This window comes from Eptatretus burgeri, chromosome 18 (assembly GCF_056783735.1).
Source record: "Eptatretus burgeri isolate ZD-2024b chromosome 18, Ebu_testis_v1, whole genome shotgun sequence".
NCBI lineage: Eukaryota > Metazoa > Chordata > Myxini > Myxiniformes > Myxinidae > Eptatretus > Eptatretus burgeri.
Window position 1 is genome coordinate 9,337,757 of NC_140978.1, and position 27,795 is coordinate 9,365,551.

Genomic DNA, 27,795 nt, shown 5'->3' on the forward strand with positions numbered 1-27,795 from the left:
ACATCTTTGACTTATGATTCCAAAAGAGAGGATAACATCTTTGCAATATTGTGCAGATGAAATTAAATAATCTGCATTTTTACAGAAGTGTGAACCAACTTTCCGATTCAATGTGTGTGCCATCCCTCTGATGGACGTTAAACTGGGAGTCCGTTCTGCTGGCATTATTTGGTGAATGTCAAACTAACCTTAGTCAAATGTCTGGCCAAGCCAGCCGCTTCGCGTAAGACTTGGACCAAAGTTCCTCTGGCCAACCTCACAAGAATGTGGGAATAACTGAGGCCGTTGAATAATACTGTTACGGTTCTAGGAACCGTATGCATACAAACATACAGTTGTCCCAAAGTCAGTTATTCCGTTAAGTATATGTGTATATAGATCCCTACCTTGTGTGTAGTGGGAAGACACTGGGGTGTGTTGCGATGTTTTTTTTAGTTAGATTAATAAATCATTATATCCCATCCATGACGACCCACGGTACCCTCTGCCTGCACGCACCTTCATCTCGCTTGCTACTCTCGCATGGGCTGAACAAGCGCGTGTTCGCCTACTCACCTAACCGGCGACTCACTTCCCGAGGTAGAATCTTTGTGTAGTACCTTTTTGGCGAGTCCGGACACGTGGAGTGGGCGGGCTTCCCGGTATGGCCAAAACCCTGCTCAGAAAGGGCGGCCCCATGGAAGCCCCATCCAATCAGGGCGAACAGTGACGTCGACTTCACCAAGGCCCCTCCCCACTGAGGGAGATCTATAAATTACGACACCATTCGTCCAGAGTAGTCGGGTGAGCTGGAAAGTGAGTCATCTTGTCTGGTGAGCTGGAAAGTGAGTCGTCTTGTCTGGTGAGCTGGAAAGTGAGTCGTCTTGTCTGGTGAGCTGGAAAGTGAGTCGTCTTGTCTGGTGAGCTGGAAAGTGAGTCGTCTTGAGAGTGAGCTGGAAAGTGAGTCGTCTTGAGAGTGAGCTGGAAAGTGAGTAGTCTTGAGCGGAGCGTTGGAGTGAGACAGTTTGTCGGCTGGTAGCTAAAGAAAGGAGGAAGGTCGTGGAGTGGTTGTGCTCTTTCGGGGGGGTCGCTCGTTTCGAGTGTGAGAGGGCTGGGAAGATCTCGACCCGACCTTGACCGGGTCTCTCGTAGGGTCCTGTCTGCAGCCCTGATCCCCGCCTCGGACTCTGCTCTACTCGACCTGGGCTCCTTCGCAGACACCATCTCCACGCGTGCGGCCATGGACCGAGCTGCACGACCATTGACAGGTGCCGCACCACGGAGAATCCCTTCCCTCCAACGTTTAGGTACCCAAAAGAATTGTGATCTCAGCTCACCTCCTTCTCTGGCTGCAAAAGGTCCTTGGCCATACATCTGGGTTTATTTTTGTCTGAGTGAGCGTCTGAGTGTGTGGCGCCATCTTTAAGTAGAATTGCACAAGTGTTTTTATTTGATCATTGTAAATCTTGCCTGTATTCTCACGATAAGTCTGCTCTGTGTCCTTCTTTTGTAAGTTGTGTAAATTGTCGCACTATGCTTCTTTCTTTCCCCTGCATAACACACCCAATAAACCTGTTTCCTGTGCCACATATTTTTCCTCACTTGATTGTAAATAAATTATTGTAGAAATGTTCCCAGTTCATTTTCATCTTTTCCTTCATTGGTCCAGCATGGTTCGGATCTGAGTTTTAGCCGGGTCTTTATACCCGATATTTTGTTCATTCTAGCCTTGGTAGTTCCGCTCGGCTACATCCGATCCGGAGTTGGTACTCTACCGCAGTTGGTAGCGTGACCCGATTCGGGCAAGGCGTACCGAGAGCGTGGTTCCCCGGGAGTCGAAACCGCGTGGTTAATTAGGTAAATTGAGTATTGGCGTTGGAGTATTGGCGTCCACGGTGGGTTCAGCGACCCGCCACGTCACGGAATTATCCGTGAGCGACGGCCTACAATTCCGGGAGTCTGGTGGGAGAAGATGTAACCTCCCCCACCTAGTGGTCGTTCTCGCCACCGGACCCCGGCCCGCAACAATATAAACATACCACCGTACATACACATGATCACCACCCCCCCCCCCCCCCCACGTGGCCACTCTCGCAGCGAACGGATACTCCTCGTGCTTGAAAAGCACCAAAATGTTGGCATAATTAAAAGTCACTTTTAGAGTCAGAAATGTCTGAGAATGCAGGAGAGACCATCATGGAACCTCTGGCAGCTGGGGCCCACCCGAGGGTCCCAAAACCCCAGCCTATAGTAGTGGTAGGACCCAACGCCAACAATATTGTGATGTCCATGGGACTTGAACAGTCCCGCCAACGTCGAATGAGCCGAAACTATGGAGGCGGTTTATTTATTTATAACCCAAAGATGGCGGTTCTAATCGCTCTACCGCAAACGGGACGAGGAAGGTGGCACGAGTTGCTTTTCACTGAGTTGATAATGTTTATTTTCTCTAACCAGAAATAACAAGACTCGGCAAGAAGAGGGATCCGGGGCGATTCGACGGGATGGTGGTGTGGGTTCGGGCGTGGGGAAAACACAGACAATTCCAATGAATATACAAATCTCAAACCCTCTAAGGCACCAGGCACACACACACACACACACACACACACACACACACACACACACACACACACACACACACACACACACACACACACACACACACACACACACACACACACACACGTAGCTGGTCCTGGTGGTCAGGCTGGCCCGTGGTGTGGACGCAACAGTCCCTGGATTGGCGTCGGACGAGCTGGCGTTGCGCTCGTCAGGGGCAGGAGACACCGTGGTGCTGTCGACCTCCTGGTCCTGGCCCAAGTCCGCTCACAGCCGCCAGGGAACCAGTTCTGGCGCCAAGTTGCGAGCAGGAGAGGGAGGCAGGTCCGCCCGCCGGTCGACCCCGTACTCCGAGCCAGCAGAACCCCAGAGCCAACCGAGCTGAGGCACGAAGCACAGTAAGGCCTCGAGACACGGTGAAAACCAGGATCGAATCAGCCCAACAACACAGCACGCTCCCAGCACAACAACCTCCACCAAAACAGTTTTTCTGTCCCGATCTTCTTCCTCTTCCTTTTCGACCCCGAACAGAACCTTTTTTATCCTCCCGTCCTCGTCACTTCCAATCGAGCCGTTTTATTGGCCCTGCGCCGTCGCCTTCCGCCAATCGTGATCACGGGGCGGAGCCATCCGCAGCACTGTCCTGTGACGTCACGGCAAGCCTCCAGGGACTACTAAAAGGGGTTTACGTAGACACACTTACCCTATCCCGTGTCCCTATCTAATTACGTGGCAATTATCATTTCCCCCTTGAAGAAATGGACATTTACTAGACAACTTATCACCACTGAATTGCTACTTATTACATCGAGATCCTGGTAAACTCGAACAGCATGGCATACCTAATTAAACATCCTAATTACCCTTTGAATGCATACCCCTCATCAAACGTAACACTGCCCCCTCCTCTGGTACCGCAGCTCCTGCAAGGTATATCACAGGCGCTACCGTACCAGCCTTAACACTTACTGACTCACACCTAATTAACCTAACGAAATAAAGTAGGAGGGGCAATGGGCAGCGAGTCGCAGCTAACTTACCTATCCTGCTTAATGTACCACCCCCTTATGGCCTTATCCTTGCCAAAACAATCATTCATTTTTATTTTTATGTTTTATTTTTATTTTATCACATGAGAGCACTGAGCGAAGTTGCACTCCATCCTCTGGATCATCGCTCTTGCCCAACACTCTTCCAGTGATCTGGGGAGGGGAAACAAAAGGTTCCACAAAAACACAACACTTATACTTTACATTCCTACTCTAAGCCTTAACGACACTATTCACGGGATATTTACACTTGACCGCGTCCCCCAGTGGATGCTAATAGACCCAGCGCTACCTGGGGAGCCAATTTTCAAATTTGCTTGACCCCAAAATTATGCGGACATCATGCCCTTGCTGCACATGTCAAGTTGTGCGGGATCGAGTGGGACTCACACATCTTCACAACACTCACACCATGGTCATCACATTTCTAGGTCATGGTCCCCATTTTAATAATGCAGGCTGAATCCCGTCATGGCCGTGGGGTGGGTTCCCACAAGATGATGGGGGCATCTCAGGTGCAACCATGCCCACAGGTAAGCTTTAGTCCAACCCGGACGTTTCTCCGCCCCGCTCCCTTTGATTCCCACCCCCCTGGTAGCCATCAGCTATAACCCCGTACAACACACTGGAAGGGGTCTCACTGGCTCCTCTGGCCTTCCTGGGTCGCCAAGGTCCTACCCGCCTTGGTCGCCCAACCAGACCCTCTCCCAGTTGCCTCCAGACACTGTCACCGTTAGCCACCAGGGGTGAATCTCCTTGAAGGGGGGGTCGCAATTCCCGCTCACCGTGAGCTTCAGCAATCCCTGTGGACAAGCACATCATCCCCACCCACAAAACCCACATGACTCCCCCACCCCATCGGCCTTACATGTGACACCTGCATTTCTAACACTTCACCGACCATGACCTTCCCTGTTACCACACCATGTCCAATAAAAAATCAATGTGTGCACCATACATTTCACTTCTTCACTTGAAGCAACTCACACAGCACTTCTCCTCACCCGATCCACGCACCAGCCATTGGACAGCCACTCGTGCCCGCTTTGTTACCAATTACCCATTGTCCCTATTGTCACTCTAAAACCAGCAGAACTTACAAACACATGCCAATTTTCCCACAATTCATTTTTTTTTCCACCAAAGGAGGCACTTCGCCACAATCTCACCAGCCGAGCATGGCCATATATGCTCAGCCCGATCTAGTCTCCCCGACCTCCGACAGTGATTTCGGGACCCGACCTATGAAAGGGCATCTCGGATAGACCTGGCGGTTCAGCAGGAGGATTCATCCTCTCCGAGTCTAAAAGTCTATTGGAGGGTCCCTCCATCGCCGGGTACCGGCAATATCGTTGCATGTGTCCTCTTCGCCCACACCGGAAACAACTCCCCATAAAAGGCCCCCGTGGGTATCGGTGTAATGTCTCTTCCGGTTCCGGACCCCCTCGGCCATAATCGAATTGCTCTTTTGGCTGGGCTGGACCCTGCCGCTTTGGCGCACCAACTACCGAATTACCCCTTATCAAACTTGACAGTTTCTGGCAAATTTCCTGAAACATTTGGGTAATGCCAATTTCTCCCAGCCCCTCTCCTTGATCCTGAATCTCCGCCTGTCGGACCGTCACCAATGGCCTCTCTGGCACCTGACCTGGCCACCTCCACGAGGCCAGCCTGGCTGCGCACTCAGCCGCTCGGTGAACGGTGGGTGGATCCTGTAACTCCACTAGCGCTCGGACCTCAGGGTCCGGAAGAGCAGCTAAAAATTTCTCTAGTGCCAGTCTGTCCCATGCCTCCACTGTAAGGTCCCGATACGCGATCCTGACTGATTGGTAAATGTCCTGTGCCAGCTCCTGCACTGTCTCACCCGGCTTTAATCTGCGGTGCTGGAGCTGGGCCCGCACCAGATCACAGTTCGCTGCGAACCCAAACCGACGGCTCAACGCCTCGCAAATGTGGGAGCTGGTCAACATCCCTCCGCGATCACGTTTAACACATCTGCGGCTGGTCCCTGCAACGTTGCCACCAAATTCCCTGTACGTTCCCGCTCATTCCACCCGTTTAGTCGGGAAATACACTCAAATTGCGTAAGAAAAGCTTCAAGGCTCCCTGACCCGTCAAAATTTACCAGGGGGATCACTTTTACGGTGGCCCGCTTCTCAGTTTCTCCCTTGTCCGAATCCAGCCAGGGATCAAACACCCTTGTGGCTGCGTATCCAATTTCGGAGCCCACTGTGGCCAAAGATGTTTTGTGGTGAGGGTCTCATGGGTCAATTTTGCCTCCTGTTCCAAACGTTGAATGGACCGATTCACCTCTTCCCGCAGGATCTTCTGGGCCCGCACAACCTCCTCCAAGGCTCCGTCGCGAGTTTGTAGCTGCTCCTCAACCAACCCGGACACTCTACTTACAAAAGACGGCTCTACCAGGCCTTTATCCAAGACTTCATCTTGGCTCATAATTTTATCTTGTTCATCCAAACGAGCCTCCAATCCTTTTACCTCCTCCGCCAAATTCATCCCTTGCTTCCTCAGCTCTCCCCACTCTTCTATTTGCAGCTGCATACGAGCATCCACACAGGCACGATGACGTTCCAGGCTTTCATCCACTTTATCAACCCGAATGTTCATTGCATCAATTTTATCTACCAATTTTTTTTGATGGCGGTTCTAATCGCTCTACCGCAAACGGGACGAGGAAGATGGCACGAGTCGCTTTTCACTGAGTTGATAACGTTTATTTTCTCTAACCAGAAATAACAAGACTCGGCAAGAAGAGGGATCCGGGGCGATTCGACGGGATGGTGGTGTGGGTTCGGGCGTGGGGAAAACACAGACAATTCCAATGAATATACAAATCTCAAACCCTCTAAGGCACCAGGTACACACACACACACACACACACACACACACACACACACACACACACACACACACACACACACACACACAGACACACACGTAGCTGGTCCTGGTGGTCAGGCTGGCCCGTGGTGTGGACGCAACAGTCCCTGGATTGGCGTCGGACGAGCTGGCGTTGCGCTCGTCAGGGGCAGGAGACACCATGGTGCTGTCGACCTCCTGGTCCTGGCCCAAGTCCGCTCACAGCCGCCAGGGAACCAGTTCTGGTGCCAAGTTTGGAGCAGGAGAGGGAGGCAGGTCCGCCCGCCGGTCGACCCTGTACTCCGAGCCAGCAGAACCCCAGAGCCAACCGAGCTGAGGCACGAAGCACAGTAAGGCCTCGAGACACGGTGAAAACCAGGATCGAATCAGCCCAACAACACAGCACGCTCCCAGCACAACAACCTCCACCAAAACAGTTTTTCTGTCCCGATCTTCTTCCTCTTCCTTTTCGACCCCGAACAGAACCTTTTTATCCTCCCGTCCTCGTCACTTCCAATCGAGCCGTTTTATTGGCCCTGCGCCGTCGCCTTCCGCCAATCGTGATCACGGGGCGGAGCCATCCGCAGCACTGTCCTGTGACGTCACGGCAAGCCTCCAGGGACTACTAAAAGGGGTTTACGCAGACACACTTACCCTATCCCGTGTCCCTATCTAATTACGTGACAATTATCATTTCCCCCTTGAAGAAATGGACATTTACTAGACAACTTATCACCACTGAATTGCTACTTATTACATCGAGATCCTGGTAAACTCGAACAGCATGGCATACCTAATTAAACATCCTAATTACCCTTTGAATGCATACCCCCCCTCAAACGTAACAATATTTAATTTAGCCCTGTAATTGAAAATACTTTATACAATAACTAGCAAAGAACTTGTCCTTACAGCGACATCAGGTGTTTTGCTGGAAGAGGGAAAACCAGTTTGTTAAGTGTTCAACTTCCAAAAAAAATTTTGTCATTCAAAACTTAATATTGTGACTGTTTTGAGATTGGCCCCAGAGAGATAGAACACATCACATTCAGGTCCTCAATCAGTTATTTCTTTGCATATGTCAGATAGCCCTTTGCCCTGGGTCTCGAGGAACTGGGGATTGGAACATGCATTGTGGAGTAATCTGTGTCATCCTAATTGGAAGTCTTCCTTCTTTTTATTTTACAATGAACCCCATCTAATTGGAACTCCTTTCTAAATTCACTGAGCCAGCAAACCCATGTGGCCACCATAGCAACCCGTGCTGTGTTGACACAAAGGCACTTCTTCAGAAGATCACGTGCTTCATGGTTCTCACCCCCTCACCCCCAAAACTTTTCTTCGACAATGGACCCTTTCATTTTGATGACCTTTTCTTTTCATTCTCCTTGGAATGCTTCTGCTTCATTTATCCATAATTCACTCATACCTCTCCAACAGTTTGTTGCCATGAGTGGCACCCCTCTACATTACTTTTCCTGTTCCCAAGTAAATTCATATTCATTTTGTAAGCTTGGAAGTTAATTTAAAAGCCTAGTTGGAGCACAAAAGTCTGAGGGATAAAGGGTCCGGCGATGCATAAGATAAGGACAGTGCTGCGGGTGAGTCACCGGAACCTTCGTGGAGATTAGACTGTCACGTCGACCAATAGGGAGCGAGGAGAGGTATCAGAATTCCACCTCCAAAAACACAAATACAAGTCTCGCAGGCGGAATGGAACAAGCGAGTGGGAGGGAAAGGTGAGACCAAGCAGGGAACGGTGAAGCAGTGCCGACCCATCCAGGATTGTGTCCAGGAGCCAAGGAGACTGCTGAAGCAGCACCAACGCTCTGTACAGAGTATGGTCCCAATCTCCTCCTCTTCCTGCATATTTGGGACTAATGTAGGCCAAACCTGTGTACATCCGTTAAGAAAGGCGCCAAATCCAGAACTGCTTCTCATCTTCTCTCCCCCTTTCTCTAACCTCCCCGGTGTGAATGAGGCACCTTGTCAAATGTCATAAGTAGGATTGATTAACGGGAAATATGTCCAGTGGTTAACTAATAACTGCTCTTCTGTGCCTTTTCTTTGCTGTATATTTTTGCTTGCCCTTTTGATGATCATTCTAAATACAGTATCCATGTGCTTTCTTCTTATATCATTGCATGTTAAAAAATCTTTGTAAAGAGTTGTTGACGTTTCCAACCTGTTTGTTCTTGTCCTTTCTCCATTGACCTGATGTAGCGTATACCAGTAGTAAGCAAGGGGATTTCGCCTCCACCGATTCGCCAAATTAATGAATGGACGCACACCGAGGGTGTACATGAACCTTAATTGGATGGCCGTTCTAATCGACGTTCGTAGTTAATTCACAGCCCATCGGGCTGCAGAGTTCTCCAAAACGTGTCGGCCTACAGGGCCGGAATTTGTGGCACGGCCCTGGGCATCACCTCGTGGTAACCACCGAACCCGCAAGATTATAGTTGCACAAAAATCAGGTCATTTATGGCAGACCACTCAAAAGATCCATGTGGCATAAATTGCCTCATTATTGAAAACAAATGTTTCATACAATGGGGCTCATGCGTATACGGACGGTTATTTCATGATGCTTTCAAATCAAACTTAATATATAGTCTTCACAAGCTACTCCAAAGTGATAAAGCTATAAACAAAAAAAGCAGATAAAACATGAATAAGTTCGATTAACAGAGAAAATCAGATGATTCTCAGTTGCATAAGTAATCAAACCCTTTTTTAATGAACTCTCAATCACTTCAGGAGCAAATTATTTGTTTGAAAGGTTACAAAATAAGTGAAACGGGTTTCTCCTGCATGTAATTAGTGGTTTAACTTAAAAAAAAAAATAATAGGGGCAATACCCCTGGGCATTCACCTGGTAGAATAATGATACGGAGGAGGAAGTCAACGTAGGACAGAATCAGCAAAACGTACCGATGAACCAATGTTATAGCAAATACCGATTTTGTGGCGGTATCTCCCCTGTAAATTCCATCCGTAGACCCACTTAGACCCCGGGTTTTTTTCTATTGTTTTTTAATGGCGTGAACAAACTTTGGTACATCACAAGCAGTGAAGGTTGTGGTCAAGTTTCATCGGAATGATACGACGACACCCTTTGGTCAATGTCATACAGAAACTCATAAAGTTTTCTTTATTTTCATGTCTGGTGGTTTAATGTAAAATAAAATGACGACTCCTCGGGAGAAAGCTCAGTGGGTCGAATGATTCATCGAGATGAGATCCGACACGCAAGTTCAGCATAATTTCCGTACAAGGTATGGAAAGAATCCGCCATCGCGGACTAGCATCAGAGAGTGGTACAAGAGGTTTAAATGAGACCGTAAGTTGTCAGAAACAGAAAAGTACTGGTCAACCAAGCACAAGTGTAGCAGACGTTAAACGAGGGTATGAATTATTTCAACAAAGTCCAAGAAAATCAATTTGACATGCATCCAGCTGGGACTACCAGCCACCACTGTCCACAGGTTTTAGCATCAAAGACTGAAGCTTTATGCCTGTAGGGTACAGATTCTGCAGTAACTCAAAGCAAACGACGGACCCAAACACAAGGCGTTTGCCTTGGAAATGCTCAGTCACACAGAGGATGACGAAGATTACCTGAAAAAGGTTATGTTCACAGATGAAACTTGCTTTCGTGTATTGGGGAAGGTCAACCGGCACAGTGTGAGGATCTGTGGCTCTGAAAACCACCACGTGGTCATTGAACACATACGCAACAGTCCAAAGGTCAACATGTGGTGTGACTTTCTCCATGACTGCTTGGTGGGTCTGTTTTTCTTTGCGGAGGATACAGTGACCGCAACAATTTACATGAACATGTTGGAAGGATTCTTCTTCCCACTGATTGAAGACATGCAACCCAATTTCATTTTTCAACAGGATGGCGCTCCCCATCATTGGACATTAATCGATCGAGTCATTCGGAATGAAAAATTTACAGGAAGCTGGATTGGCCGAGATGGACCAACTGCCTGGCCTCCACGATCACCAGACATAACTCATACCCCTCTTGATTTTTTTTCTGTGGGGGTTTGTCAAATATGTTGTCTGCAACACCAAGGTGGCAAACCTGCAGGATCTTCATTCTCAGATCACAGCTGCATGCACAATGGTAGACGCAAACATGTTGAGCCGAACATGGCAAGAACTCGGGTACTGCCTTGATGTCCTGCGCGCAACAAACAGATCTCACATTGAAGTGAGTTTATGAGTTTGGTGTGTGTGCACAAAATTTTATGAGTTTCTGAATCATATAAATCAAAGGGTATCGTTACATCATTTGTGGATCTAAATATATTGTTGCGGGCTGGGGGTCGGGTGAGAAGACCACGAGGTGGGGGAAGCTGTGTCGATTCCCACCAGACTCCCCGGAATTGTAGGCCGTCGCACACGGATAATTCCGTGACGCGGCAGGTCACTTAACCGACCGTGGACGCCAATAACTCAACCGCGTGACCTGGGGTCCTCCCGTCTATGGGTTACCTAATTAATCACGTGATTTAATTACCGGGGAACCACGCCCTCGGTACGCCTTGTCCGAACCAGATCACTCTACCGGATCGGATGCAGCCGAGCGACACTGCCAAGGACGTACCGGCTAAAAGGAATGGACCGTTGGGAATAAAATCCGGGCTAGAGTAGGATTCGGACCATGCTGGACCAATGGGAGAAAAGACAAAGACGAGCAGTGAACATTCCTAATAATGATAATTTATTAACAAGCAGGCGAGGAAAGGTATGTGGCACAGTAAAGATTTATTGGGGTATGTAATGCAGGGATAGAGGAGAGAGGTGTGATGCGACAATAATGCAAGCAACTTACGAAAGCAGACACAGAGCAGACGTGACGCAAAATTAATAACAGTAACAACAATAATGATCTTCTACAGACTTACTTCGCAGACAGGCGCCAGCACACTCAGACACACACAAAAACAGAAACTCCGATGAGAAGGGACTTTTGCAACCAGGGAGGGAGGGGAGTTGAGGTTATGCTCTCGGTACCTGGGCGCCTGATGGCACGACGCGCCACCAATACGTTTCGAGGGGGGATGCTCCATGGTGCGGTACCAGACAGTACAGTAGTTGCGTTGTCTCTGGCCCCAGCCACACGTGTGTAGACTGTGCTCATGAAGGAGGAGCTTGAGTGGAGAAGGGCGGAGTCCAGAGTGCGATGGTGGAGTAGTGGGCAGGACCAGGCAGGTGGGTGGACGAGGCAAGGCGTGGGCAGAGACTAGGAGCAGGAGGTGAGAACAGGAACACACTGCGTGAAAACATACACACGAGATGGAGGAACTTCTCAGTCTTTTATAGGGCTCGAAGCTCGGGGGGAGGGCCATGCCGAATCCAATGTCATCGCCCGAATCGGGCACTTCGATTGACCCCGACCCCTCATGTGGCCAACAGCTTGGGCCGGAAACCGCCTCACTTCGTTTCCGGCAAGACCATTCCAAACAGCGGGAAAATTGCACTCCGACTCCACAAGATGACATGAATTGCCCACACCGAAATCGGCACGCGAATTACAAGTAAATCTTCATCGGGTCTGGACCCCTTGTCCTCGGGTGAACCGACTATGGGCCCGCAGTCTTCCGGAGAACCTCTTGGACCGACCACGTATCCTCCATCGGAGCCGCTCGCGGATCCCGGGGTGTTTGCTCTGAGATCTCGGGTCATCGTGGACCGCACGTCGTGTCAGGTGAAGGACGGTACGCTGTGGTAAACGAGACGAGAGGCAAGCAGGGCAGAGGGTACCGTGGATTGTCTTGCTGTGAAAAACACCATACAGGTAGTCGTCGACTTACGACCACGATCGGTTCTGACCGACCAGTCGTAAGTCGATTTGGTCGTAAGTCGACCAACCTTTATTTTTACCTTTATTTATAGTGTTTCGGCCTATGCAAAAATTACCGCATGTATATTATACTGTATAATGATATAATAATCATCTGTAAGTCATATTTTATGAACATTTTCTTTGTTCATTGTTTTATAACCATGGTTATAAAAACCATTTTTATTGTTACTGTATAACGTTTTTACGTCCATCAGGTTTATGTCAAACACTGCATACTGCAGTACAACTGGTTTAATATTTGCAAAAACATACAAAAAATAGAAAACATTTTACAGTACTTACAAAACGTACTAAATTAAAAAAATACAAAACATAAAAAAATACAAAAAACGGATCGTTTCAACACTGGCTTCCCATCATGCAATCACCCCGTGCATTTGGCTCATTAATGAAATAGACTTCTCGCCTTCGTCTGCACAGTAAAAAGGCTTAAAGGTGTCCGTTTTGGGATCTGATCTTCCATACAAACATGCAGCAATTTCTCCATTTCGTAGATGGGCCCGGTCCGTTGCGTCGTTATAACTGTCGATCGCATGGGTGCAGAACCTTTCACAGCTTCACGAATCCTTTCTTTATCTTTCAATATCATCGACACAGAAGAGTGTGATAACTTAAGATCACGTGCGATCGCATTCACTTTCTTTCCTCCTTCGTGCTGTCTGATCACCTGCATTTTCGTGGCAAGATCAATCACAATGGCCTTTCTTTCCTTCTTGGCAGGTTGAGGAGTAGACAAAGATAATTTCCTCTTGGTAGACATCTTGGGGGTTTGAAGTAAAATTTTTAAGACAAACTGATACGGATAAACTGCGCTATACCGAGACCACGCTAACACGTGAGCACTGGCGGGCGCTGGGGCGGAAACTGAGCAGTCTGAGTGGGTGGAGACGTGGAGCAGTCTGGTCGTGGTCGTAAAGTCGAACAGTCGTAAGTCGCATAGGTCGTAAGTCGACGACTACCTGTATTTGTTCGCATGCCTTTCTAATGCAATCGGCGATTCTCCCCAGCTTAGAAGCTCAAATTGACAGTCCAGCACCTAGCGCACGCGACTCGCCGCACATGTCGGGTTTCGGGCTCGCCCGGGAACGAGACTCCGGATAGAGCGTATCCTTCGAAAGCGTATGTGACTCGCCGCACATGTCGGGTTTCGGGCTCACCCGGGAACGAGACTCCGGATACAGCGTATCCTTCGAAAGCGTATGTGACTCGCCGCACATGTCGGGTTTCGGGCTCACCCAGGAAGGAGACTCCGGATACAGCGGATCCTTCACGGCGGCGCGGCAGTTTGCTCACCTTACTGCGAAAGCGCACGTGACTGATTTATTCCAGGAAAGAAAAAGAAGAAGAGTGGGGATGAAAAGAAAATGATTTAGCAACCCTAACTTTTAAATCATCGCAAGGCACTCCCTTGTTGTCCCGCTAAACAAAAGGAAGGGGACGATCTACACGTATAATAATGGCATAACTGTCTTGGGACACGTATCTGTTGTATGCATGCGGTTCTGAGAACCGCAACAATATTAACGTTGTCTTTACAATAAAGAACCGCAACAATAAAGTTGTCCAGGTCTTTTTGGAACACCCTGTATAAATAGTTTATTTCAGGCGAGTTAACTTTTCCAACTACCGGTACATAATTAAACAGTACTTTGAAAAACTTTGTACGTAATGAACTTGAATATGTGGACCAACAATGGAATCCAATATTTATTTTGAATAAAACGTTTGGTTAAAAGAAATTTTTAATTTGTGAAGTGAAATGTATTCAATGCTTTCAAGTTAAAAAAGGAAACGACAGAAGTAAGTTCGTTTTCACTATTTTTTTGGCCTGCTCAACAATACCTTGACTTGGAAGAGGCAACAATAGTTTCTTCTGAAAGATAAAGTGCCCCCCCCCCACTTTCCTCACCCGTCATGGAATACCGAATCATCATACCCACAAATCTCGAGCTAGATACATTGCAATGCTTATAAACGCCCGAAGACACCAGGTTTGTGGCTTCATTTAATTTCCGCACATTCCATAACCTATAGAATCTCTTAGTCTTAGCCAAATTTCAACATGTAAACCTCTTTATTGACTTCAACAGTAGTTCCGATTGCTAAAAAAGAAAAAGAAAAAGTTCATTTGTCCAATTCGGACATCGCTTGACATTCCGGGCATCTCCAGATCTCTCTCTATCGAGTGCAGCCTGTGGCTGCTGGTTGCATCATTGGTTGGGACACGGCTATGCCACTGATGCAGTGTCCCCCTTACCAGTTCACTGGTGCTCATTTTGTCGACCTCAGAAGGATGACAGGCTGAGTCAACCTCCTGGTGTATTTTAATTCAGCGCCAAACGGGGCTTGAACTCAGGACCCACTCAGGACCCTAGGATCCCAAGCCACTACCCTAACCACGAAGCCAACACCAGGCTTCCATCTCCAGGTGAATGGTGTTTCTATAACCGATTGGCAATCACTAATCGCTTGCCAAGCCAGCCATTCCTTATCAACCGTTTTGTTGGAGTACTTGCTCGAGTGCTTAAGCCAGTTGGTGAGCGCTCTACAACATCCGTACTATCACTGAATATATCGATCGACTTGAAAAATTAAATATTTCGTTTTTAAAAGTTTCTTTAACCGTTTCAATGGAGTGCTTGCTTGTGTGAAGTGCTTAACATTTCCGGAGCTGGGAATGCAAAATAAATCCGATAACAATGAGTAACCAATATCTTCAGTTGTTTCTAGTATGTGCCCTTAAAAAAAATAATAATAATAATAATTAATAAATAAATATTCAAACCACGAGCAACAAACAACAACCACACAGGCCGTTTCTTCGCTCTCACGTGCCCGTACGTACGTGGCGCGGAAGTTCGCATATCACAGTTACGATGATTCGCAATTTAGGTTTTAATGGCCAATTATTCAATTAGCGCCAATGTATTTTGCCTTTTCGCAATGTCATCGCAAGGAAAAACAAAAAGAGAAGAGAAGAGAGAGAGAAAAAAATTACTTCCTGGTTCGGAGCATACCAGCACTCTGATGTTACCGAAATTTATGCACCGTCTCATATGAAAACTATCATAACTTGCGGCATTGTGTTTATCTATAAATGCGCATAAGAAATAGAGAAATTATTAGAATATTTTATTGTTATTATTGGAAAATAGAATTATTAGAAAATATGAAGTCATCACTCTCTGGAAGTCCGTACGTTGTAACCTGTAATGGGGAACGCGGCTGAGCTTCCCTTCCCCATCGGCCACGCCCACGCAACAACGTGCCTTGTCATTGGTTTGGTAAATAAATGGCCATAACTTGGGAAGCACTTGTCCGATTAATATCAAACCTAGAAAAGGCACATCCTCAGGTCCCCAGCAATATACCTGGCAAGTTTCAATTAGATCGGACCAGCGGTTGTCGAGAAACAGCGGTCACAGACACACAGACACACAGACACACAGACACACAGACACACAGACACACAGACACACAGACACACAGACACACAGACACACAGACACACAGACACACAGACACACAGACACACAGACACACAGACACACAGACACACAGACACACACACACACACACACATTGCTGGAATTATAGATAGATAAAGCAATGAATCGCCACATCACGGCAGCATGACTGAAAGGTATGCACGCTCGTTCTAAGCTGTCTACCTGGGTACGAATCTAAGCCCAGCCATAACTTGTCATCCTGCTATTTCACAGGCAGGGTTGATTCATCAATGTGTGTGCAATCTCTCAGATGGACGTTAAATTGACGTCACATCTGCCAGAATCCCCCCACCCTCTCCCCCATCCTCACACCCACTTCCTCTCCACCAGACTCTCCCTCTCTCACACCCTATCCCTCTCTCTCACACCCTTATCCCTCTCTCTCACACCCCTATCCCTCTCTCTCACCCTGCTCCGCAACCCCCCCTCCCCGTCCATTTCCCCCTCTGTTAAGAGGACTGATAAGGACTGAGGATTTAGTGTTGAATTTTCCAGGTAGATAGCATGGGTTATAAATGCCCCACCCAGTTTTATACCGAAAGAAAATGTTTCTGTTTGGCCGGGTTTCAATTACCCTTTCCTTCTCATCACGCTGCCTTCCCTTCCCTTCCCCTATCCTCACGCCGCCTTACCTTCCCCTCTCCTCACGCCGCCTTCCCTTTCCTTCTCCTCACGCTGCCTTCCCTTCCCATCATGCCGCCTTCCCTTCCCTTCTCCTCATGCCGCCTTCCCGTCCCTTCTCCTCATGCCGCCTTCCCGTCCCTTCTCCTCATGCCGCCTTCCCGTCCCTTCTCCTCACAAAGCCTTCCCTTCCCCTCACGCCGCCTTCCCTTCCCCTCACGCCGCCTTCCTTTCCCTTCGCCTCACGCCACCTTCCTTTCCCTTCCCCTCATGCCGCCTTCCTTTCCCTTCCCCTCACGTCGCCTTCCTTTCCCTTCCCCTCACGTCGCCTTCCTTTCCCTTCCCCTCACGTCGCCTTCCTTTCCCTTCCCCTCACGTCGCCTTCCTTTCCCTTCCCCTCACGCCGCCTTCCTTTCCATTCCCCCCACGCCACCTTCCTTTCCATTCCCCTCACGCTGCTTCTCTTCCCTTCCCCTCATGCCGCTTTCCCTTCCCTTCCCCTCATGCCGCTTTCCCTTCCCTTCCCCTCATGCCACTTTCCCTTCCCTTCCGTTCCGTTCACGCCGCTTTCCCTTCCCTTCCCGCCGCTTTCCCTTCCCTTCCCCTCATGCCGCATTGCCTTCCCCACACACTGCCTTCCCTTCCCCTCACGCTGCCTTCCCTTACCTTCCCCTCACGCTGCCTTTCCTTACCTTCCCCTCACGCTGCCTTCCCTTATCCTCACGCTGCCTTCATTCCCACTCTCCTCACGCTGCCTTCATTCCCACTCTCCTCACGCTGCCTTCATTCCCACTCTCCTCACGCTGCCTTCATTCCCACTCTCCTCACGCTGCCTTCATTCCCACTCTCCTCACGCTGCCTTCATTCCCACTCTCCTCACGCTGCCTTCATTCCCACTCTCCTCACGCTGCCTTCATTCCCACTCTCCTCACGCTGCCTTCATTCCCACTCCCCTCACGCTGCCTTCATTCCCACTCCCCTCATGCTGCCCTCATTCCCACTCTCCTCACACTTACATCCTCCCAACCCCTCCCCTCTCCACCCCCCATCGACATCTCCAGGCGGTCTCCGCATGCTGTATAAACGTGCTCTTTTTACGTACCCTATTTTGTTCAATGCTGTACCCCACCCCTCCCCCCGGCCTTCTTCACAAGTCCAACTATCAAATGCAGGTCGAGAACCCCTCCCTCATCCTTACTTCCTTCCAAACCCTCCCCCTCCCCACCCTCCTCTCTCTCCCCGTACTCCTCGCTCCCAACCCCTTTTCGGAGTGTATAGCGACATTTGGTGAGGCATCGCTCTCCCCACCCCCTTTCCTCGCCCCTCCCCCCAGAGCTCCCCCACCCCTCCTTTTCTCTCTCTCTCTCTTTATGTATGTACTGTATATGTGTGTGTGTATATATATATATATATATATATATATATATATATATATATATATATATATATATATATATATATATATATATATATATATATATATATATATATATATATCCCCAACTTAATATTCCTGTCAGCAAAGTGATGGGTTCTATTTGCCAGTATATAATAAAATCAATTACTTGGATAAAAAAAAAACACTTGACAGGTGGGTTATTCCGAACACAAAGTTACAGGAACGGTGAAATTTACTAAACTTGAGCCACCGGACCAGCATTGATTTTGAACCCTGACTCCACAACACAGTGGTGACTTGTCCAGGATTGGTTCTTAGCCATGGAAATGTTCACAACTTGAGAGCACCCCAAAGCTCTTAAGTGTGTGTTGCTTCACCATTCACACAGCAGTAAAAATGAAGGTCAAAGCAGCCTATGATGTTGCCAGTAATGCAGAAAAAAGGGAGGGGGACAAAGAGGTATTAACAAAAGAGAGCTCCGGGGACAAATGATGAAAAGGGGAAGGGTAGCCACCGATGTTAACAACACATGTGCGGTTTGAAAGATGCCACTGAAAACCAACCGATTGCAAATCAAGTAATGCCAAACCACAATGATAATGGACTTCGTAAAGCGATTCCTTGTGATCCAAGGTGTTTGAAAGCGACTGGTATATGAAGTAAAAGTAGGATGGGAAAACTGGATCAGTTATAAAAGCAAAGCAGTTTCTAAACTCATAGTTGTTTTAAAGTTTAAACCTGAGCAAAAAGGCCCAGATTATGTCATCGTGACATTGAGAATGAAGTGTGGGGGAGGGGGGGGAACCCTTATTAAAAACTAGAAGGGTACTGGGTAGAGCACACACCTCCGCCATGTAATGCCTGATCCACGAGAACATATCGGACCCAATACATTTTTGAAATATCATGCTCTACAGTACAATATCGTTTTTGACCCGATCTCTCGATGGTGAAAAATCACATCAAAAATTTGAGGAGTCAGATCCGGAACTGGATCTTCACCAAAATCTAATCAGTTCGTACTTGTCGCATACCAAACCTGTCCACAAAATTTCATCTGGATCCATCCAAAACTTTGTGAGATATCCTGTACACAAACAGACAGAAAGGAGTGAAAACGTAACCACCTTCACCTTCGGTGGCGGAGATTAAAAAACAAACTGCAAGGACCCATGTGGTTGATGAAGGCAAAGAAAGAGGAAGCAAGGACAAAAGGGAAAGATAGGTATAGTTTAGAAGCAATTTTTATGCATGTAGTTCAATAACATTGTGCAGTATATTTACTGTAATAACTATATTAATAATGTAAATATATTATTGGCTATGCCCACTGTTGTCGGATATATCACACACCCACACTTAGTAACTTGTCAAGGGGTGCAGGTTTCTATAGTTGAAAACAGTCATCTCTGCTCTCCTGCTCCCAGTACCCTTGCAACAGGTTTGACTGGTCTCATGGCCAGCAGGTGATATTTACCCTCGCCAAAGGAGAGGGTATTGCATTTGAGTCCGTTTGTTGGGTAGTCGATAAAGTCGAAAAAAAAAAAATTTTTGATCTACCCTTATTGTCACTTTTTCCGTCGATCTATATGTCTGTCTGTCTGTCTGTTCGGTCCAGTGCTCCGTTAATACAATGGCGATTTCGATGAAACTTGGTGGGTAGGTTCATACCATGACCTAGTTGTGTGCAAATGAGAACCGTTGCTATGGAGACCACCGTTGCCTCGTAACGGGACTTTGAAATTTTTGAAAAATCATAAAAAAAAAAAAAATTTTCGAAAATCAAAAATCGGGTCACGAGCGACTGTGGGCAGTACATTCAGCCATATTGTCAAAAATTTCCAGCCGAATCCTATGAAAACTGTCGGAGAAGATAGACTTTGAATGAACCCTGATCGAAAACAATAAAAAAAAACGAAGTTCGTTATATCTCAGAGACTATGAGTCAGAAATACATGAAACTGGTATGGTAAGTTCATGGTATGTCCTAGTTATGTGTGAGAAAGAACCGTTGCTATGGACCCCTCCGTTGCCTAGCAACGGCCGAAAAACCTCTAAATGTGGGGGTATTTTCACGAAAAAACAATCTGCAGCATTAACCCTTGAAGCTAGAATCATGAATTTTTTTGTGCTTAATCCTCAGGTCATTCCCCATCGAACGGGCCCATCACGTCAGGTTCTATTGGGTAGGCGACTACCCATGTCCGCCTACTGGCTTGTTTGGATGTCTATTTGTTTGTTACTTGCAAAATCGAAGATTTTTCAAGTATATTGGTTCGTCGATTTTATTATTCTGTCTATCTGTATGTCTGTCGCCTACGGGTCACAATTTCAAACGGATCTTCACAAAACTTCACCAAACGGTAGAGTTTGTCATAAGGAAGAAGCCTATCGTTTTTGAGGTCAAAAGGTCAACATCGGCCAAAAGTCAACAACTAAGGTGGTATAATTTCTAAAATCCTCAATTTTCATCCGATTGACTTGAGATTTGAAGAGGATTTATATTTCAGGTCAACGAATTCAACCACCAATTATTTTGGAGGTTCACATCAGCCAAAATTTCAACAAAGGCCAGATTTATAAAATTGCAAATTTTCATCTGATTCACTTGAAATTTGAAGAGCAGTTGCATATTTGGTCCTTGAATTCAACCACCAATTATTTTTAAGGTGAAATTTGTTTTATGGATTTTGCAAGTAATGTGCTCTGCATGACGTCTTTTTGTTTGTTTGTCCGCACAGAACTTTCGTGTTTTTCTCCGCAACCGCTTGTCGGATTGAGACAAAATTTTCACTATTGGTACAACTACTCGTGTAAAATGTTTTAATGATAATTATGACATCATATGTCACGTGGTGTGGCAGCCATATCAGAAAAACGGAAAAACTTAGGACCTCTGTTTCTCTAAAACCGCACCAAGGAAAAAATTGAAACTTGGCACACAGCAAGTACTCATGGGGAATGAGTGATTTTTTTAATGACGTCATAATTTATGTGCCTTCGTTATGACGTCATAATTACATATGTAGAACGCCACATCCGATCAGTAGGAAAATTTCTGAGGGTCAACTTGGGATAAAATGGTTCACAGAAAAAAAAATTGATGATGTCATCGGTCACGTGATTGAACAGCCATATCATATTACAAATAAAAAAAAACACCTTCAAAAATCTTCTTCTCTGAAGTGGCTGAACAGATCGAAGCAAAACTTTAAACGTATGACCGCTTGTCCACGAGGAACAAAAGGTTCACACGTATGATGTCATAGGTCACATGGTTTGGCAGCCATATTCGATTTTCCCGAAAGCATATAAATCTTCTCCAGAACAGCTGAACAGATCAAGGCGAAACTTCACACAAATATTCCCCAAGGCATGCGTGTATAAAAGTTTGCTCAGGAATAATTGATGTCACATGATTTGGCAGCCATATTGGATTGAAGAAAAATATTAAATAATGTTTTCTCTGGAACCACTTAATCAATCGACGTGAAACTTCACAATTATTGACTAGTCACGATGATGAATAAGTTTTAAATTACAACTTGATCAGACACATGGTCTAGCAGCCAGAATTATTGAAATTTTTGATCTGGGTTCTTTTTTTCTGTTTTTTAAAAATTTATTTGAATAAAGCTCCTTAGCTGTGCCTTAATGGGTTTGAGGGTAGAGGAGTAGCAGCTGAAATGTGAATCCTATCCAGGTTCCTCCTGATGACTTCATCTTTGCTTTTTGCTTTTTCTGGTTCCTTTTGATGACTCCAATGCAGGACTGTACCTATTTGGTCTTCCATTTGATTTGAATTGAATTTATTTTAATCCCATTCTAAATTCAATTGAATAATAATGAAAAACTTCATGGGGCAGGGTCAGGTGTCCAATAAACGCGGGGTTGCATCAAAGTGGGACGTCTTGGTACACAGTCATTACGGCCAGCAGTGATAAAGTGGCAGTTCTAATTATGTCTCTAACTAATTACGGAACACACCAGTACACAAACACCACACAAAATACATGACACAAAACAAGTCCTGGCGAGGGTCTGTAGTTATTTGCCAATTTATTCAAGACTTTTCCCTTCAATCTGTCTATCTCATGGCAAGGGGGAACATTTGAACATGCGTTTGAATATAGGTGATATCATATATCATATATATCGTAATATAGGTAAGATAGGTGAATATCTTTATATAGGTGATTTCAATTGCCAACATAGGGATTGGGGTTACAACCACACCACAGCAAATGGTGAGGTACTTTGTAACTGGGCATCCCAGTCATATCTCACTCTTCTCTTTGATCGTTGTGAACAAACAACTTTCCACTCAAGCCATTGGAACACCACTACAAACCCCTGAAATTGTGTGGTAGCAGGGCAACAGCGTTGCAACACCAACAAGACTGGTTTTAGATCACATTTTCACACTCCTACCACTATCAAATGCAGGTCGAGAACCCCTCCCTCATCCTTACTTCATTAAGGGAGCACCCATATTGGCAACAACACCCTCCCTTCGAGCTAAGAGATGCAATTTCCACAAGGCAGACTGGGATGGCTACAGGGTGATGGCAACAGGATATACAGGCTATAGGGTCCCAACAGAAGTATGACCTCACCACCTAATATAGGAAGCGGCAACCAGACATGCTGTACTTAAAGCTTCCGACTCTGAAGTTCATCACCTCTACAACAACGTGCACAAACCACTGCAAACTCAACGACTCAAGAGTCGGAAATATTTCAGCAGGGCAGCCCAGTCTTACATCGAGCCAACAGCTCAGAGAGCAAACAACAGTAGGCTTTGGCAAAAAAAAATTAATTACCCGTTCAGAATAGATTGCCTCCATCGGAACCGGGAGTCAAACTCGAAATTCTACAGAGCCAATTACCCGCCTGTAACGGTTCCAAGTCTCCGGAGTAGATTCCTACTATGCCTTATTTCACTTCGCCCATCGAGAATACATTCATTGGTTCAGCAAATTATATCGAAAGATTCTCAAGTCATTCTTCACAAAGCAGACAAAGACTAGTAGGGCACTCGGTAGAGCACATAACCCCGTCCTGTAATGCCTGATCCACAAGAACACATCTGGCCCAATACATTTTTGAAATATCGTGCTACATATCGTTTTTGAGCCCCATCTCTCAATGGTGAAGAATCACTTTAAAAATTCCAGTAGTCGGATCCAGATCCGGATCTTCACCAAAATCGAATTAGTTCGTCCTTGTCGCACACTGAACCTGTCCACAAAATTTCATACGGATCCGTCCATAACTTTTTGAGATATCCTGTACACAGACAGACAAACAAACAAAAAAACAGAAAGGGGTGAAAACATAATCTCCTTCACCTTCGGTGGCGGACGTAAGAAGTCCGTTTTTCTGCATCCAGTTTGTTCAAGTTGTGAAGAAAATGAGCAGACATGTAGTCACGAACTGCATGCATGTGTGTCGGACTTCTCCTTGCAGATTCCAACAGACAGCATTAGCCTATTATATCTGTACTACCGAGGCATCCGTGCTATGCAGGGGAGGGGGCTGGACAGTCGGTTCGTGAAAGACTAAGGCAAAATACTGCAGCTGACTCCAACAGAAGTAAGGTGGGTAAAAAACACCTGTGGCACTGAAGGTGGATGGAGGTAATGCTTTCACTCCTGCCTGTCTGTTTGTGAACAAAATATCTCAAAACGTTGTGGACAGAATCGAACAAAACTTGGTGGACAGGTTGGGTATGTAGCAAGGAAGAATTGATTCGATTTTGGTGAAGATCTGAATTTGGATCCAATAATTTTTAAAGTGATTTGTCACCATCGAGTGACAGGGCTAAAACGATATAGAGCACAATATCTGAAAAAGTTGTGGACGGATTCGGACGAAACTTGGTGGATGAGTTGATTAGGTGACAAGAACAAGCAGATTAAATTTTAGTTCAGTTGAAAATCCAGATCCGGCCAATCAGTGGGATACAAAATGTAAACTAATCAGCCTGGCGGAGGTATGCGTTCTCCCGAGTGCACTTCTAGTTCCCCATGGGTTCATATCATCCCGGGAGCTTAGAACACCGCTGTATTGTAAAGCATGACCCTTTATGGGTAAGCGGCGCCAAGGGAGGTGATGCGGCCTTGAGCATTATAAAACGAGAGCAAGACAGGGCATGGAAACGTTGTGGTACAGCTTACCTGAGTTAGTGTGCTTGCACTATTCATATCCCTCCTTTTCCTCCTACGCCCCCCCCCCACCCTAGTATCCTTCTCCTCCTCCTCCTCCTCCTCCTCCTCACTCCCTGAGCAAGTAGCCCAGCCAGCACAATCGGATCACTAAGAGCATCCGAGTGTGGCATGATGGGGGAGCTCGACCCACCATTTCCCAAGCTCCAGAATGCCAGTGCTCATCATACCCATTCCAGCTCGAAACGTTGCAGTTTTACAGCATTTCCTTTGTCCCCACTCCCAATCAATTTATTTTGTGACTCCTCCAACCTCCCCCCCCCATTGTCAAACCTTCCTTCGCTTCATGCAGATCCATGGCCATAGTCGGGAGGAATTTGTTTGCTCTGACATTTAATTGATAAGTGGACATTTTATGCTCATCTTTCCTTGAGGTGATAGCAGGATCCGTGTCTCGTATGCTTCGTATTTATCGAATAAAACTCTGAATTTTGTTACCATTTGCATTATCTCTGTCATCACAAATTCATAGAAGGTTCTTCAATCGATTGATGTCCAACTGGTAGACAGGTGTATTCCAAATGTGCATTTATTTAACACAGAGCACAAGTGATAAACACAGCACTCAAGTATGAAATCAATGAAACTTCAGGATGACCTGGGGAAGAAAGCCGCCATCGAGAAAACCACGACTTGTGAGTGACACAAAAAGGTTATGGAGACCGGTAGCGTCGTGCAGAGGAAGGGGGCAGGCCAACCAAGCACAAGTGGCAAGGATGGTGAACACATTGGTGAATCGTTCGAGCACAGTCCCCAGAAGACCGTTTGGATTCGGATGATGATCCTGACAAATCTTGACAATAAAACTTTGAGAAATGTTCTTTCACCTGCAGCGAACCGCATCGTTGTATCCCATTTCATCCTTTATTTTTTTGTTTGAATATGGAATGGTAATTTGGGGATACCCTGCACATAACAAACAATTATTTTCAAATAAAATAATCGGCATACAAGTTCTCACATTGCACCGTCACCACTGCACTGCCTGACAGTCAACATCTGAATTAAAGTGTTCAATACTGCAGCTAGGTTTTCATTTGAAGCCAACTGCTGTCAACTGCTCCACCACCGGAGCATTTCCTTTCACAAAATAAAGTAAAAAAAAAAAAGAAAGAAAAAAGCTGTTGGTGTGTTGCACTCAATTGGATTCAAATGAGGCAACAAACGTTGATGTGGTTGAAAATAAAAATTTTTTTTAAAGATTGTGATAGGCCTATTACATTCATTGTACATAGTTCAAATTTTAAACTAATTCCATTTTTAATGCTAAAATCACTGCTGCTATTTCCAATACAGTAGCTGAGACTTATTGTGCATATGGTTTGCACTAATTGGAGAGGAGATCGGAGCCAGGGTTCCATCTCTACTGATTCCCAGTGGACTCAGAGTGACAGGAAAGATGGGTAGTTGAAAAAGCATCTGTATGGCTTTATTCTAATATCTAAAGGGTTCATGTTGTCATCTATACCAATAAGTGTTTGTGTGCGTGCGTGCGTGCGTGCGTTTCATTAAGCATAACATATTCTCTTTGCAAACTCCCCGACCTATATATATATATATATATATATATATATATATATATATATATATATATATATATATATATATATATATATATATATATATATATATATATATATATATCTTTCATCTTTGCTCAACCCCCTCCCAATACAGTGCAGCACCCTCCTCCCACACCTCTCTTTCTCTCCACCTGTCTCTGAACATATTCAGATGGTGGTCATGTCCGGGCGATGTTCGTCTCTGGACGCATCCGGGCGATGTTCGTCTCTGGACGCATCCGGGCGATGTTCGTCTCTGGACGCATCCGGGCGATGTTCGTCTCCAGATGGTATTTATAGTAAGACCAGTAGAAAATGAATTTCAGACATTATTTTGTTCCAATCTTCACTGTTATTCTATACAGAATCACTTTGATGAAACAGTCTGAATAGTAATTAACGTTCCACCCAACGTCTGCCTTCCCTTCCTCTCACCTCACAGTCTTCCCTTCCCCCAGCCCTCCTCACTCCCCTTCCCCTTCCCCTCTTCACTCCCACACCCCTCCTCCTCTTCACTTCCCCTACACCCCACTCTCTCTCTTCCCCCCTCAATTTCTCCCCCCTCCCCTTCGTATTCCCGTCAGCGAAGCGACGGGTAGTATTTGTGAGTATAATAATAAAAATGGTACCGTTGGAAAGGTGTTAATCGATTTACTTCCTTGGTTAAAAAGAAAAAAAAAGTGTCTGTTTAAACATAAGGATGACAGTTTTAAAAGGGGGCTTGAAGGATGGCCTGAAAATACAGTACACATACTCACCTCTTAGCTGTCTAGCCTGGGTTTGATTCTTGGCCCAGCTTTTCAACTGTCATCCTGGTGTTTCACAGGCAGGGCAATTCATCAATGTGTGTGCACAGTCACTCCTCCATCGTATGGACATAAAACGGACCCCCATCTGTTGGCATTAGTTGGTGGACGTTAAAGATCTCACGGTAACCTTTGCAAAGAGTAGGCGAGCTATCGCTGGCACCGTGAACAAATTTCAGAATTCTTGCCATAACCTGAGTCGAACATCAGGTCTGACAAACCGTTTCATGAAAGACTTGGGCGAAGCTTCCCGCCACCACCTCACCCCCCACCTCCGCCAGGCCATTTCCACAAGAATGTGTTAATAATTATGGCCGTTAAAGAATAAAAAGAGAACGAAGAAGAAGAATAAGAAGAATAAGAAGAATAAGAAGAATAAGAATAATAATAAGAAGAATAATAAGAATAATAAGAATAATAATAAGAATAATAATAAGAAGAATAATAATAAGAATAATAATAATAATAATAAGAATAAGAATAAGAATAAGAATAAGAATAAGAATAAGAATAAGAAGAAGAAGAAGAAGCCCATTTAAAAAACCCATCTTTCCATAATGAAAAAGAAGATGTGGGATTAGGAGCTTCATGCAGCGATTCCAACGGTAACATATTTATTCTTCTTTTGCACTAATTTGATGTGCAGGGTATCCCCAACGGTAACACCAGCAGGAACCCTTTAGAATAACACGTGACGGACAAATACGGAGCACAATAGTACACAGAATTATACACTGCAAGACCCCGACATTCGTGGGGGATACGTTCCTGGAAAATGCCGCAAATGTCGATTCCACAAATGTCGGGGCATTGTTTCAATGGGGAAAAGGGGGATAGGATATATATATACATTTTTTTTTTTACACTTTAGGACTTATCTCTGATATCCACCACCGCTGATATTAACTCGGCCTGGGAATTCTTCCACAGAAACCTGCTTTCTCTTCTGCACAGGTTCATCCCACCTCTTCTTCAATTGTCTGACACATCATCCCGCTGTTGGCACTCTGAATCCTGTGAGCTTTCAAACTTGTCTGCCTCCTCTAAAACCTGGTGGCACCTTCTCAAGTCCATCTCTTGTGTACGCTTCCTTTCCATCCCTTCAAATTGCATCACACGGAAAATGTCCAGTCGGTGTCTGGCTTTGGAGGACAACTGTGAAATGTGGCTTGCCTAAGAGAGATCATGGCTGAGAGTGAGACCCGAGAGTGTTAGTGACTGAACCTCTTTGAGGAGATTGCTGAAAAAGTAGATAGAAGGATTTGCGGTGCGGTCTTTTTGGAGAGAAAGAGACGAGAGACAGAGACAGACAGAGACAGAGAG

At 46.0% G+C, this 27,795-nt stretch overlaps 1 protein-coding gene across 3 annotated transcripts in view; it reads right to left on the reverse strand.

The window, feature by feature from the left end:
• Positions 1-27,795, reverse strand: part of LOC147008555 (sister chromatid cohesion protein PDS5 homolog B-like) — a 162,058-nt gene that overhangs the window by 111,659 nt on the left and 22,604 nt on the right. The window lies entirely within an intron of this gene.